A 13911-nucleotide genomic window follows, 5' to 3' on the forward strand; every position below is an offset into this window, starting at 1 on the left:
ATCCCCAAAACGTAGCATAGATCGTATCAGTCAATGTGACTGTGATTGGAGAGTACCAAAAAGCCAGTACACATGCTCTAAAAATCTGCTTCACTCAAAGCTCCTGCATGTTGGGAATTCCATGGTTGGAAATGCATTCCTTTGCATTCAGACAAGAGCTCCTTGACTAGGGTTAAAAAGCAAGATTCAAAATTGTAAATCTGACTGAATCTCAACTTTATCTTAAGACAGTAGAGAAAATGACTGGAAATAATTTGACAAAAGAAAATTGAGACTTGTGATTGTTTTTTACTCCCCTCTTTGCACTCTTATTCATAGTATCCACAATAAACCTATATAACTTAAACATCCAGGAAAGATTTTTTAAGGTATTCTTTCCATTTTCCCCACTCTGGGAGAGATAATGTAGCATGATTCAATGTATCAGATTCTTTCAAACGATACAGCCAATTTCATCCATTTTATTTAAATAATTGTTGAAGTACAGTACATCATCTTAGGAAAATGCTGAATGGGAATTTTCATTTCAATCTTAGGAAAATTGCTCCTTGAGGAAGAAAATTCAAATTGGCTCTTTTCCCCCTTTTCCTTCTGCCTCTGATTCCATATGGTCTGGAGGGTTTGAAACACAATAAAACACACAGAGCTCTTCAAGTGATCGAGACACTTCAGAGGAACATTTTGAGAACTGGGATTCTGAAGCAAGAGGACACAACTCGGGCACAACCTAGTAAGGCTGTGGTATCAGGGCAGCAAGAAGGTCTTGGGACTCAGGAGAGATGGACGATGGACAGTGATAGGGAAGCTCATTAAGACAGTAAACTGAAGAAAAAGGTGAAGAAACCTCTAAAAGACAAACAGGTTTATTTTCCTAATATGTTTGTTTGCTTAATTCAGAAAAGCATTCATTACTTAGTATTATTAGTACTGAATTCTAGCTTTCTGTTAGTCACTTGGTTGGACTCAAAGATGAATGAGGGAGTCAAGCACAATGACGCATGCCTATAGTCCCAGCTACTCTGGAGGTTGAAGCGGGAGGATTGCCTGAGTCCAGGAGTTCAAGACCAGCCTGGACAACACAGGAAAACCCCATCTGAAAACACACAAAAATTAAAAATTAAAAAAAAAAAGATGAATAAGATTTAGTAAGTTCCTACCCATTAATATTTAGAGTTCAGTAAAGGAAATAAGACGTTCAACTAAAAGCTAAAATATATAGAATGAAAAACATAGTGCCTTTAAAGAGTATTATTCTTTATTATTATTTTTGAAATTATTTATTGATATTTATAGTAGGCAAGGAAAAGTTAGTAAAAGGAATATTGAAGGAAAGATAGGATTTTAAGTCATAGAAATGCAGTTGACTTGGACTTAACGGTGAGAGGAAAATCATTAATCAGAAAAGAGGAACCTTCCTTTGGAGAAGAGTGAATTTTATGGCTTAGCTAGATTTTTTTTCTTTTTTTTTTTTCTGTAAAGGGCCAGATGCAAAATATTTTAGGCTTTAAGGACCACAGTCTCTGTTGAGGTCTTGAAGGTCACTGAATTCTGTTGTGTAATATGAAGCCTTCATTGACAGTAAGTAAAAAAAAAAAAGGGATAGGCCTGTGTACCAACAAACATGATTTATAGACAAAGAAATGTGAATTTCATATAATTTTCATGTCACAAATATTCTTCTTCTTTTAATTTCCCCCCCACTATTTTTAATTGTGAAAACCATTCTTAGCTTGGAGTCCTTACAAAAACTGGGAGCAAGTCACAGTCTTCCAATGCCAGAGTTAGAGTGTTCTCTCTGATAAGTAACCCCTTTGTACAATGTAACTTCCTCTTAGGCCAATACTGAAATCTCAGAGCAGCAATACATTACAGATTATTGAAAAAGACAATTATTTATCACTTAGACTTCTACATTCAAGTAACAAATTCTTGTAATTTGACAAATCTTGAACATGCTGCTTCAATTTGCCTCAGTTTCTCTTTCTGTTTGGGGGAGGATTAAAGTTCACAAAAGCTGAACTTCAATGAAGTTAATTTTCAGTTAAGGTAGGCTGAGGAGGCATAGACATGTAACAGAAAAGCCAATCCAGATATCATTTTTATTTATTTGGCTTTCGAAAGTGTTTTTCTACTTACATGTAAGTATGGATGTGTCTGATATTCTGGGAATTTACTTCAAACAAAGAAATGAAGCCACGCAGTGACGATCTGACTCAGTTGGAGTTGGGAATCCATCCAGTTTCCCCATCTTGCCTCCTGTCTTGCTCTTCTCCATGGTCTGTTTTTACGCTGTGTTTAGATGCCTCATCTTCTCAGATCAATCCAAACACTCACCCACACAAAATCACCTTTCCTGAAATTGTCTTTGCAGAGCAGAGGGAGTCTTGTCAATTTTTGTGTTTTTTGTTTAAAAAGTCTTTTGGGATAGAACTCTAACAAAGTGTGCTGTGCTTTCAAACAAGGCAGTAATCGAGCAGCGTTAAGTGATAATATTGAATAACATCATGGATAAACCACAATGAGAGTTGCTGCAATTGTCATGGAAATGTAGGCATTTGTTTAGTCTTCAATTTTTTTTTTTTAAACAGAAAAGGTAACCTCCATATTCACTGCTTACCTGAGATTTATTGATGAGTGAAAAGATACGTCACTTGGGGTGTTCAAACTCTTCTGCAGATATTGTGTAACAAGCTGCAAAACAGGTCTTCCTATCAGAATGTGAATACCTTAGTGACAGCTAAGAGTTTGGAACACGAATTATCTATCTGTGATAGGTGTCGTCGTTGTTGCTATTATCATCCCCATTTGACAGATGAGAAAATGGAGTAGCAGAAAGGTTAAGCAGCTTCTCAGTGTCACACAGCTAGTAAGTGGTGGTGCCAACATAGAAGTCCACTTCCTCAAGTGTGTATGCTTTTAAAAACGGAAACAAAACTCTAACAGCCCTTAAACAGCAAGAACCTAGAAAAGTCCTCTTAAATTTGCAGTGTTAACCAAGCCTGACGCAGTTCCCTAGATCCCCTGGCTGCCACTGCTCTGTGGAGTAAGGGAAAAACTAATTCCTCGTTAGCATAACACTTCTGTTGAGCACTCCTGGACACAACTCCCCCAGGTTCTGAAGAGCTTCGGGTGGTTATTTCTTTAGTTCCCTATGGCTGCTTTTCACATTTTCTGGCTCTTTCTCTTGATTGTAGCATTACAAACATACCTCTTCCTTGATCACTCACTTTTCTACCTCCTGGAGATCACTGACCACGTGACCACCTCACCATTTTATTTAACCCATTAGGACTTACTGCCAGGCAAAACCCATACCACAGCGTGCATTGCATTCGCCATCTCAGTCTGATTCCTGGCATTGAGGAAAGGAAGACTTTCCAACCCCAGTTTCTGCCATCCATGTTGATTAGTCAGAGGGCTCATCAGCTGTGAACTCCAGTTCTGTGGAACTGTGCAGCACAGGACAAATAACCATTAAAGGTTTGGTAAATAAAAGATTGAATGGATGCTTAACTACCTGTCATTAGCCTGTCTCACTTTTCATCAGCATGCAATCCCAATCCTCAGCTGCTAAGATGTAGACAAACAGTTCTGATGAAAAGGATTTATTTGTCCTGTTCCAACAGAGTCTGAAAACTAGCATGGGCATTTCCATAGGTCATCTCTTAACAATCCTGTTTGTAAATATCTGAGTCACTTACTGGCATCGTTGAGCGTATTTCTGGCCCAGCAAATCTTCTTCCTTTGTATCCCTGATCAAGTAAAAACTTGGTCAGGATATACTTGGGTGACCTTCACACTGTACCTCCTCCAGCGGTACAGAGGTGGTGAGGTAATCGCTGCCACAGCTGACTGGCTATGGCTTGCTTGATAAGATGCCAGGGGCTACCTATGTAGATCCCAGGGAGGAACTGTAGGAACAAACCAGTGTCAATGGTTAACTCAGGTTCTTGGTGTCTGGAGCTTTTCTTTCCTTTATTATTAACTAAAGAGCATTCTTACTATTGCCCAGCTGAGAGCACCTAGCTCTTAGATTCTCTGTGGGGACAGTGAATAAAGGTAAGTGCTATTATTGCTATGGATACAGCGTCATTCAGTCTATGTTTTGCTCTTGCTGGCATCTGTGTTTGGAGAGCAGCAACGCTCTGTTTCCAGCAAATGTAAATATTAATGATCAATTAAATGCAATGAAGATAATTTTTTATCCAACTGCTTTAAGTAGGAATCAAACAGTGTGTCCTTAAATTATTTTGAAGCTTTGGTCAAAAGTAGTCTCACATTGGTGTTTACGGAGTCTGTTAAACAGCCCTTGCCTGCTATTATATTTGTAAATGTCTGAAAGTGGCTTTATTATATTCATACCATATGGAGTATTCTGTCATGTCTTTCAGAACCAGATTATTGCATCTTTATGCACTTATGAACATACAACTGCAAATATTGAAAAATATGTATTTTATGCCCCCTCCCTTAAAACGCTCAGAGAAAATATACATTGACTTGTTTTTAGAGTTGTGTATAATCATTGAAAGGAAATAAAAGATCCATTTTTTCTGCATTTATTTTAACATAAATTGAAAGTGAAGAATTTTCTCCTTTTGTTTTCACCTTAATCCCTCTAAAGCTTTTTTTTTCTCTTATCAATTAAAATCTTAAAATTTTATTTTGAGTATTTATTCAGAAAAGTGTGAGCTTGTAAAACTTTGCTCTCTGGATGCCATGAATTCTCTAACATATATAATTGAACAGTTTCCCTTGTTGTTATATTTAGGTAGTAAATAATAACTTTTCTATAAGCCAGATGAATTGTGATCATGCGTATTATATGGACTGAAAGGTCTTTAGAAAAAGAGTACTAGAGTATTTCTGCTAAATATTACTCCTATGGCTAGTGAGAGCCAGATTCTTAAGAATAAAAAAAATACATGAATGCACCTTTGTTACTTTAGTATGGGAAATGTAGACCAGCCACTCTTTATGTCAGATTTTAACCAATAAAGGAACATGAAGTACCCAAACCACAGCTGTTTTGCAGAATACGTTCAAGGAATTCCTGAAATTCAGCCAAAAAGAATTTAAAAGTGAACAAGGTCCAGAGTTCAATTCAAGTCAAAAGCAAGAGAGAAAGAGAAAGAGAGAGAGAGCAAGCTTGAGTAACTAAGAGATGTAATCCTGCTTAAGTTTATTTTTAGAACATGATAATTGTGATAAATCTAAGATTATTAGTCTCATACACAACAAGACCCTGATAACATTTGAAACTGGAAGAAAAGACTGCATTGGGAGGGGAATTCAATATTTGATTTTGATATGTTTTTCTCAACAAGAATTTCAACTTGGGACTGAACAAGAGTCTTCGAGGATATTGAAAAATACATGTTTCTTCTATTATATAGCTTAGTGGTGAGTGCAAGTTAAGACTTGGATATAAATTAATTGAAAATTAGAAATGGAAAAAATGTATAATTTGAGGCAAAATATGTAAAGGATATTGAAAGTCAATATTTGGCACCAAAACAATCCAGGTATTCTCTTTGTTAAATTAGTAAAGCCCACCACTTGTCCTTATGTAAGAACTTGAGTTCCAGCAGAAGAAGATCATTGGGAGCCATTTTCAAAGCTACCTCCCAACATTTTCCATGATAAATGGAACTGTCAAAGAAGTCTTCGCTAAGGGGGTGATATTTAGCCCAAGACCTGGAGGTGGCAAGGAAGTGAGCCATGTAGAATCCTTGGAGAAGAGTAGTTCAGGCAGATGGAACAGCCCTAAAGCTGAGGTGTGCTTGGCGAGTTAACAAAACAGCAGAGGCCAGTGTGGCTGAAGCAAAATTGCAGGAGTGAGAGGAGCAAGGAATCTGTGAGGTCGTTTAGATGTGCCATAATTTTTACCAATACAGATACGATTCTGCAAGCTACAAGTGTCAGAGAAGGTTTTCGAGGTTACAAAAGACCATGGGAAGTGTAGATTTAGACAGGTGGAGAGATAGGAGTATTATGGATGACAGGCTGATGAAAGAAGTGAACAAAATATAGATGTGAGAATGAGCAGAATTAGCGTAAGCATGAGAGCAAATGAAGACAGGCTCCTCCAGTGTACCCAATGGAGTAAAGAAAAAGGTTTCTGAACATCAAGGCTGTGCTGAGGCTAAGAACATACTCACCAACATGAAACTTGTAAGGGAAACACAAATCTCAACACAGAAGCCAGGCCCTCTGTAGCTCAAACCAGATGTAGTCAAGAGACAGGCAACTAAGAAATCTAAGTAATAGTAGATTTCATGTACAGTAAAAAGAATTAGAAGTCTTTCTCCAAATGCCTCTTTCCTTATTAGGTGGTTTTTGTTTTGTTTTGTTTTGTTTTTTCCCTTGAATTTTGGTGAGTCCATCCATCAGCTTTGGCATCTCCAAATGGTCCCCTTGCTGGAAACCATGGTAATAAGGACTCATCTTCTGAAATGTCTATGGGAAGTGAAAGTAAACTCAAATAGCTGATTCTTGGATAAATTTTTTAGGCCCAAAGGCCCAGCTTCAGAAAAACAAAATGGTTTATCTGAAATGCATTGCATGAGGTACTCTGAAATGCATTGCATGAAGAATGCTTTCCTGTACAAAGATAGTTACATTTTGCTTTCTTAGCTGGTTAGTCTCTGCAGACTAGGAGGAGAATTCTTTTTATCATCATGCTTTAGGCCCTGTGGACTCTAGGCTTTGCAGTTCTTTCACTCTGTTAAACACAAGGGGTAGATGACTTTATTTTTTGTATAGCTGCTTTTAAATGAAAAAGATAGGATCAGATTTTTTCCCTCACCTTGCTCCAGAAAGTTCTACTCTGAAATCAAGGATTTGGATGCAAAACACAACATTCTAATAGAGGCTTCTCACTATTAAATGCAACTTTTACCAGCTACCGTGGCTCTGCATTTTCCCCCTCCTAAAACTAGATCTGAAACTGCTGACAGGTGTATAAGAAAATTTTAAAAAGTCAATCATCTGGGGAAGAAACAGTCCCAAATTAGATTTATCCAACAACTCTGCACAAAAAAGGTGATTTTTACCTTATCATGTTCCAGAAAGATCACCTCCATTCCTAATTTTATTTTCCTTATACAAAAATAGCTTTAAAGACTCCCAATGGTTACATGACTTCAGATTGTATTTTGTAAGATTTGCTCTCCTTTTAAGTGAGAAACAAATATTCACTTATCTTTTTTATTTTATTTTTTTAAGAAAAATGTGTGTTCTAGCAAACATGACCAAAAACACTTCTTATTTAGGTAAATTTTAATTTTTTATTATATCCCATTTTAAATCAGAGCCATGTTCTCACGCAATCAATAAACATTTATTAAGTGCCACTGTACTGGACAGTCTGGGGACAAAGATAACAAAGACCTGGTCCCTGCCCCCAGCCTGGCAGAAAAAGGCATGTCTGTAAATAACTAAGAGCCATGCAGTGGTCCAGCACCATCATAACCTAAGGTACAATTAGCACACCAACCAATTGAACTTTTTTCCAGGAAGGCAAGAGGATGATAGCCAGGTTTGAGGCAGGTTAATATTGTCCTGGGCATGCTTGTGGAATTAAGAACTTTTAGACACTGAAATACCATTTTCACTATGAACTCTATTACAAGATTTTCCACTGTCAGCAACTCTGACAGTTCTCTTAAAACGGTCTTTTTCTTCTCCTAACGTTTGGTTATTAGTCAAGGATCTCTAGAGAAACAGAAGAAACAGGATACAGGAGAGTGAGAGGGAGAAAAACACAGAGAGATCTTAAGGAATTGGCTAAAGCAATTATGGTGGCTGGCGAGTATGAAATCTGTAGGGCGGGCTGGTAGAAATTCTAGTACGAGTTGACATTGCAGTAATGAGTTCAAATCTGCAGAGTATGCCTGAATAGGAAACTTGGACGGAATTTGTATGTTACACTTTTGAAGCAGAACTCCTTTCCCAGGAAACCTTGGTTTTTGCTCTTACGGGTTGCAGCCGATTAGATAAGACCCATCTACATGATGGAGGATAATAATCTGCTTTTCTGAAAGTCTACAGATGAGAAATCTTCCTCACATCTAATGTGTATCTTCCTAGCAATATCCAGATGGGTGTTTTATCAAACAACTGGGTACCATAGCCTAGCTAAGTTGACACATAAAATGAAACATCACGATAACAGAATCCAACTTCATCCTGATTGTCTTTTGCCATCCAGTTATTAGACATTCTATGTTTCAAGCTTCCATTTCTGTAAGAGAAATTAAGAATCATACTTTAGTAACCATATAAATATTAAATTTCATAAAATGGAGCTGCCTAAAAATGCCATCATTTGCATATGGAAGCATCCATTAATTTAGTACAGCATTTTTATTTTATGATTTATTTTTATTTTTTTTTAGATGGAGTCTCACTCTATTGCCCAGGCTAGAGTGCAGTGGCACGATCTCAGCTCACTGCAACCTCCGCCTCCCAGGTTCAAGCAATTCTTTTGCCTCAGCTTCCCAAGTAGCTGGGATTACAGGCACCCACCACCACGCCCGGCTAATTTTTGTATTTTTAGTAGAAATGTGTTTTCACCGTGTTGGTCAGGCTGGTCTTAAACTCCTAGCCTCAAGTAACCCACCCACTTCGGCTTCCCAAAGCGCTGGGATTACAGGTGTGAGCTACCACATCTGGCAATACAGTGTTTTTAATACTATGGCTTTTTTGTAATGCAACTTGGTTAGAGAGAAAATGATTTTTTTTAATTGAGGTAAAGAGTAAGTTATTTTTGAGACACTGTGACATTGCTTCCTCTTCCATTAAAATCACTATCCATATCATATATTTTGGCTGTTATATAATTTCCTCCATGTTTCCATGCAGTTCACATGTATGAGTCCTGCCTCTGAATAACTGTGTTTATAGTAGTAGCAACATACCAAGATCTCTGAGAAACCATGAGAATAACATCGTATACCTTTTAGAAGCATTAATTTCACTCAATAACTTGGATGGGGAGTAAAAGAACTAAGTAATTTTACTGATAAACACTTTAAAAATTATTTTCATAATGCAGGTATGAATATACATCCAACAATAAATATATATTTATATTTAAGACTAAAATAAAAAATATCATAAGACTGTGGAATATTTTGAGCTCAGGCACAGTCATTTGTCTTATATCCTCAAATACCCCCGGATTTCGGGTAGTAATAGGGGTAGTGTACTCATTTCTCTTCTGCTTTGAAAGGTTTATTTTTTCTAATGGAAAATTTTGAGAAGTACTATTAAAGGATGAATTTTGTGAGGGAAAATTCCTGGGTTTGGTTAGTACTTGATTAGTTAGTTGGCTCTGCCCCAGAAAAATATCTGCTCACCCACAAACTTGGCCAGTCTTTTCACAACTATGCACTCTCCTCATCTCATGTGAGGCTGAGCCGAACAATGGGTAATTCAGGACATTCTATCTCTACTTTGGGAAGATAATCTAAAGTAAGCTCACATAACAAGGTACCTGGCCTAATGGCTGGACCACAAAATTGTTTGCTAGATCTCTGATTCAAGGTTTTCCTATACTGAAGATAGCACATGGGGTCTGCTAAACTAGGACTTAGTAGCTCTCACCAGTCAGCAAGCATAAGGCACACTTAGCCATATCTGATGAATGAATTCGGTTCTTAGCTGACCTGTTAGTGTTCTTGCAGTCTGTTATTGAGTTCTATTTATTTATTTTATTGAGAAAGCAAAATCCTTCCCAGACTTGCAACCAAAATTTGGGAAAGTGCCAGAGTGTTAGAGATGATGAGTTATGCACCAGGACTGTCATATCAAGAACCCTCTTTATTTTTCAACTTGCCTTTCATTTGGATCAGAATTGAGCCAATTTGTGGGTGGTTCAACCTTACGCCCAAGGAGTACGTGGTGTGGCTAATTTGAACAAATTATCTAAGCCTTATGATTTACACACATTTAAATTTAGGCTTTATGGGAATAGGAGGTGGTTTCATTTCCTCATGACTAAAATTTTATTTAACTGTATTAGATAACAATATGGAGCTGAAGATAAGATTAGGCCATTTGCGCTTGGAGGTTAAAAGCTAAAGAAACATTCAGAGAGAAAAAACTAAACAAAGCAAATCACAGACCCAAACAAAACCAAACAGAAGCAAAATGCACTTTCCACACACAGGAATCAAGTACAATAGAAATCAGGACAATGTTTGTATGCATTATATTGCTGTAGGCAGAATATTGTTTGTGTGTTTCTGCACTATTGAGTTAGCTCATCCCTGTTTTTGCTCTTGTAAGCAGTGGGTACTGTTTCTCGAGTTGTGTATGGAATTTAGTTGTGCTCTGTTGGGGCAGCTTGTGCATCAGAAGCACAGGGGTACAGAGTTAGCAGAGTTAACAGGTGAGAGGGAGAAGTCCAAAATTGTGTCCTCGAGATGTTAGTTGTTCAGAGTCACTATGCTCTGTATGTGCATGTGTGTGTTTCTGTAAAATAAGTGTCTGTGTTAATTATTCACAAAGTAATACCATGATAATTGCTATACCATTAATACAATATTGTGGACCTGGTTATTTTAGACATCGAAATAGTAGCATTCAGTGACCATGCTGCCACTCAGTAAACAGAAGGTTGTTGTCTTTTACACTTTGGCTTCATGAATTGAGCAAATGTTCTTTCCTTTCTTCTAGGTAGAGGTGCAGTGTGACTCATTCTATTGGCCAGTAGGGCATGTAAAGATTAGTCCATCAGCTCCCTGACATTGGGGAAATCAAAGCCTAGCAAAGGAAGCCACTCACAGAAAAAATAACTGTGCCTGGGAAATCAAGGGAAGTTTTATTGTGGAAGTAATACAGTACTTAGGTTTTAGCTAGAAGGAAGAAAAGTTGTCTGCCTAATTATAAAGAGCCTAACAGACTTGGGGAAATGTGAGAAGTTCAGTGTTCAGAGTGTAAGGTTTTTGGTGTGAAGATAAAAGCAGAGTGGCAGGGGGTGAAATGGAATACAAAAGTGAGTATGACCTAGGGAGTAACTTAAATGGGAGAATGTTTTTAGTGTCCATTTCTAGGCCCCCAAATCACTTGAAACTATAGTTCTAATACTGAACTCTTTCCCAGTTACCTGGGACTGATTCTAGAGAGGAGAATTTAATTGAACATGTGGAGAGCAGAGAAGAGATAAAAGAAGCTAGTTAGTGTTTTCCTACTTATCAAAGACCCTTGGTTCAGAGGTAAGGTAGGTATTTCCAAGAAATGGAACTACAACTAACACCAAAAACATGGTAATTGCTTGTCAAGGCTCTCCCCTCTTTTGAAGTTGCCCATTCCCTGTGCTTTATACATTGGTATTAACTTGCTGCCACTGTCTTTATGGAGTCGGTGGCCGGAACATCTTTTCACGCCTGGATGGAGTGCTTAAGATTGTAGTAGAAATTCACCTACAAAGACTCGGTTCTTCTCTATACTGGGGGATAAGTAAGATAGACTAAAAGAGGCATTTGTGGATCCGTAGAAAGAACACTGGGCCCAAAGTCAGGAGTTGCTGTCTTCCTATTATTATACATTTATTATTATCTGAAAGTTAGTAATGCTCCATCATCAGTTTCTTCATCTATAAAATAAAGATATTTCCCTCATTCATTTACACATTCCCCCAACAAACAGTTAATAGGTTCGAACAGTCAAGGTTTGATTAGAGAAGCAGAACTGCTTGGAGAATATGTATATCTATTATTGAGGTGGAATCTTGCTCTGTTGTCCAGGCTAGGGTGCAGTGGCATGATCTCAGCTCACTGCAACCTCCACCTCCCAGGTTCAATCAATTCTCTTGCCTCAGCTTCTCGAGTAGCTGGGATTATATATATTATATATATTAAATATGTAAAGAGACATATAATATAATATATATAGCAGGTGAAAAGGAGAAGTCCAAAATGGTGTGTATATATCTATATGTTATATATATGTATTAGATATATACTATATAGACATAGAGTTATGATCAACCTGTATTGTATGTATGTGTGTATATACATACATATACACATATGGATGTGTATAGCCATGTGCTGCACAATGACAGTTTGTTCAATGATGGGGTGCATACATGATGGTGGTCTCATAAGATTTTAAAGCCATATTTTTACTGTACCTTTTCTATGTTTAGATAACACAAATACTTACCATTGTGCTACAACTGTGTACAGCATTCAGTACAGTCACATGCTGTCCAGGCTCGTAGCTTAGGAGTAACAGGCTATACCATACAGCCTAGGTGTGTAGTAGGTTATACCATCTAGGTTTGTGTATATACACTCTGTGATGTTCAAACAGCATCAAAATTGCCTGATGATGCATTTGACAGAATATATCCTCATTGTTAAGTGACACACAACTGTGTGTGTGTGTGTGTGTGTGTGTACATATATATATAAAACATATCCTAAAAATTTGACTTTATGCAGTTGGTCACATAGTCTATGTGAAGATGTCATCCCTGTGTCTGGCACTGGAGTCTGAATTGTAGGGCAGGCAGCTGGAAGGACATAGGGGTGTGAAGTGGAGGAAGATACCATATTGAAACCAGTGAGGATTAGCTAGAAGCCAACAGGATGAAATGAAGCCCATGTTGGTGTCCCATGGCTTTCGAGCCTCCAACCAGATAACAGGGATGGCCAGCAGCACAGTACCCTCCCTCTGTAACACGGGAGCCATAGAAACTGAAAGAGGAGAGCAGCAGGATGTGTAGGCGCAGTGGGCTCACCTGCCGATCCATAATGTGTGCCAGTGTATCAGTGACAAACTGCGCGGGTCACCTGAGCACCTCGTGCACTACAGTGACTTGTTGTGAAAAGAATTGGCTACTGGTTCACTTCCACTTTACATAAGTCATGCAAAATGACTCCCATGGTCTGAAACTATGAAGGGAATGGAATTCTGAGACATGTAGTCTCAGTTAGTTAAACTGGTACAATCCAAATATACCACCTCTGACATGTCCATTCAGAATATGAAACAAGTGATAGAAACATAGTTCCTGCCATCAAAGAGTACACTAAGTGGTAGGAGAGAGTCATAATCCACCTGATGCGTGTTGTGATAGAATGGCTTGCTTCTTTAACACACATAAAATGAGATTAATACACACAAACGAGCTTTGGAAGTGTTAAACTTTTAATAATTTTTCAGAGTCTCATGTTGACTATCTGATGTTTGATTACCTCTATTTTTAAAAGCAAAACACAAAGGAATCCATTCATGGTAGACATTTTAATAAGTTTGGATTCTGTAAGATTCCCTGGTCTTTGCTTCATTTCTTTCGGTAGAGCGGTGGTGCTGAATGGATAGCAACCAGGTCCCCTACACTAACCCCAATCCTTTTGCTCATGGAATTATGCTGATTTTACTAATCCACCAACCACTTTCCACAGGTGTTTGCCCTGCTTTCATGTAGCTTATCTCTCCTTTAAGCTGAGGAAAATGACAGAGATACATTAAGAAACACTAGTAAAATTCCTTGATCACTGATAATAATAATAAAATTTAAAGATAGGAAATAGACCCTCAGATGTGTATACCAAACCTATATTGTGAAAACTACTTGCTTATTGGCACCATCTTCTATAAATTTTTGTTCTATTTCTTTCTTAGATTGTGTTTGGCCAACGGTTTCATCATAATCTTCTGCCTCAGTTTATCTTCCTTCAAGGCTACTTAGTTGAGTAGATTTTGTGTATTTCAAAGACTCCATGTTTTCTCTGTATCATGAAGATAGTGTCACAATGACAGGTGACATCATCATCTTGCTAAAGGGCTTATTTCCACATCTCAAATGTTCTGTCATCAAAGTCACAAAAAGAAAGTATTTCTGAATCTTTTGTGGACCGTATGCAACTACACGGTGACACTTACACAATGCTC

General features: G+C 37.8%; 1 protein-coding gene across 2 annotated transcripts in view; it reads left to right on the top strand.

Annotated features, from left to right (window-relative positions):
- KCNJ16 (potassium inwardly rectifying channel subfamily J member 16) overlaps positions 1–13911 on the top strand; it is a 140260-nt gene that overhangs the window by 75657 nt on the left and 50692 nt on the right. The window contains exon 1 of one of the 2 annotated variants that reach the window (XM_009191103.4): positions 1583–4059. The exons of the other annotated variant lie outside the window; for it this stretch is intronic. The gene's annotated coding sequence lies outside the window, so the exon portion shown is untranslated. Of the gene's footprint in view, positions 1–1582; positions 4060–13911 lie in introns of those variants that run through there. 2 annotated transcript variants of the gene reach the window in all.

Source organism: Papio anubis, chromosome 17 (assembly GCF_008728515.1).
Source record: "Papio anubis isolate 15944 chromosome 17, Panubis1.0, whole genome shotgun sequence".
Lineage (NCBI taxonomy): Eukaryota > Metazoa > Chordata > Mammalia > Primates > Cercopithecidae > Papio > Papio anubis.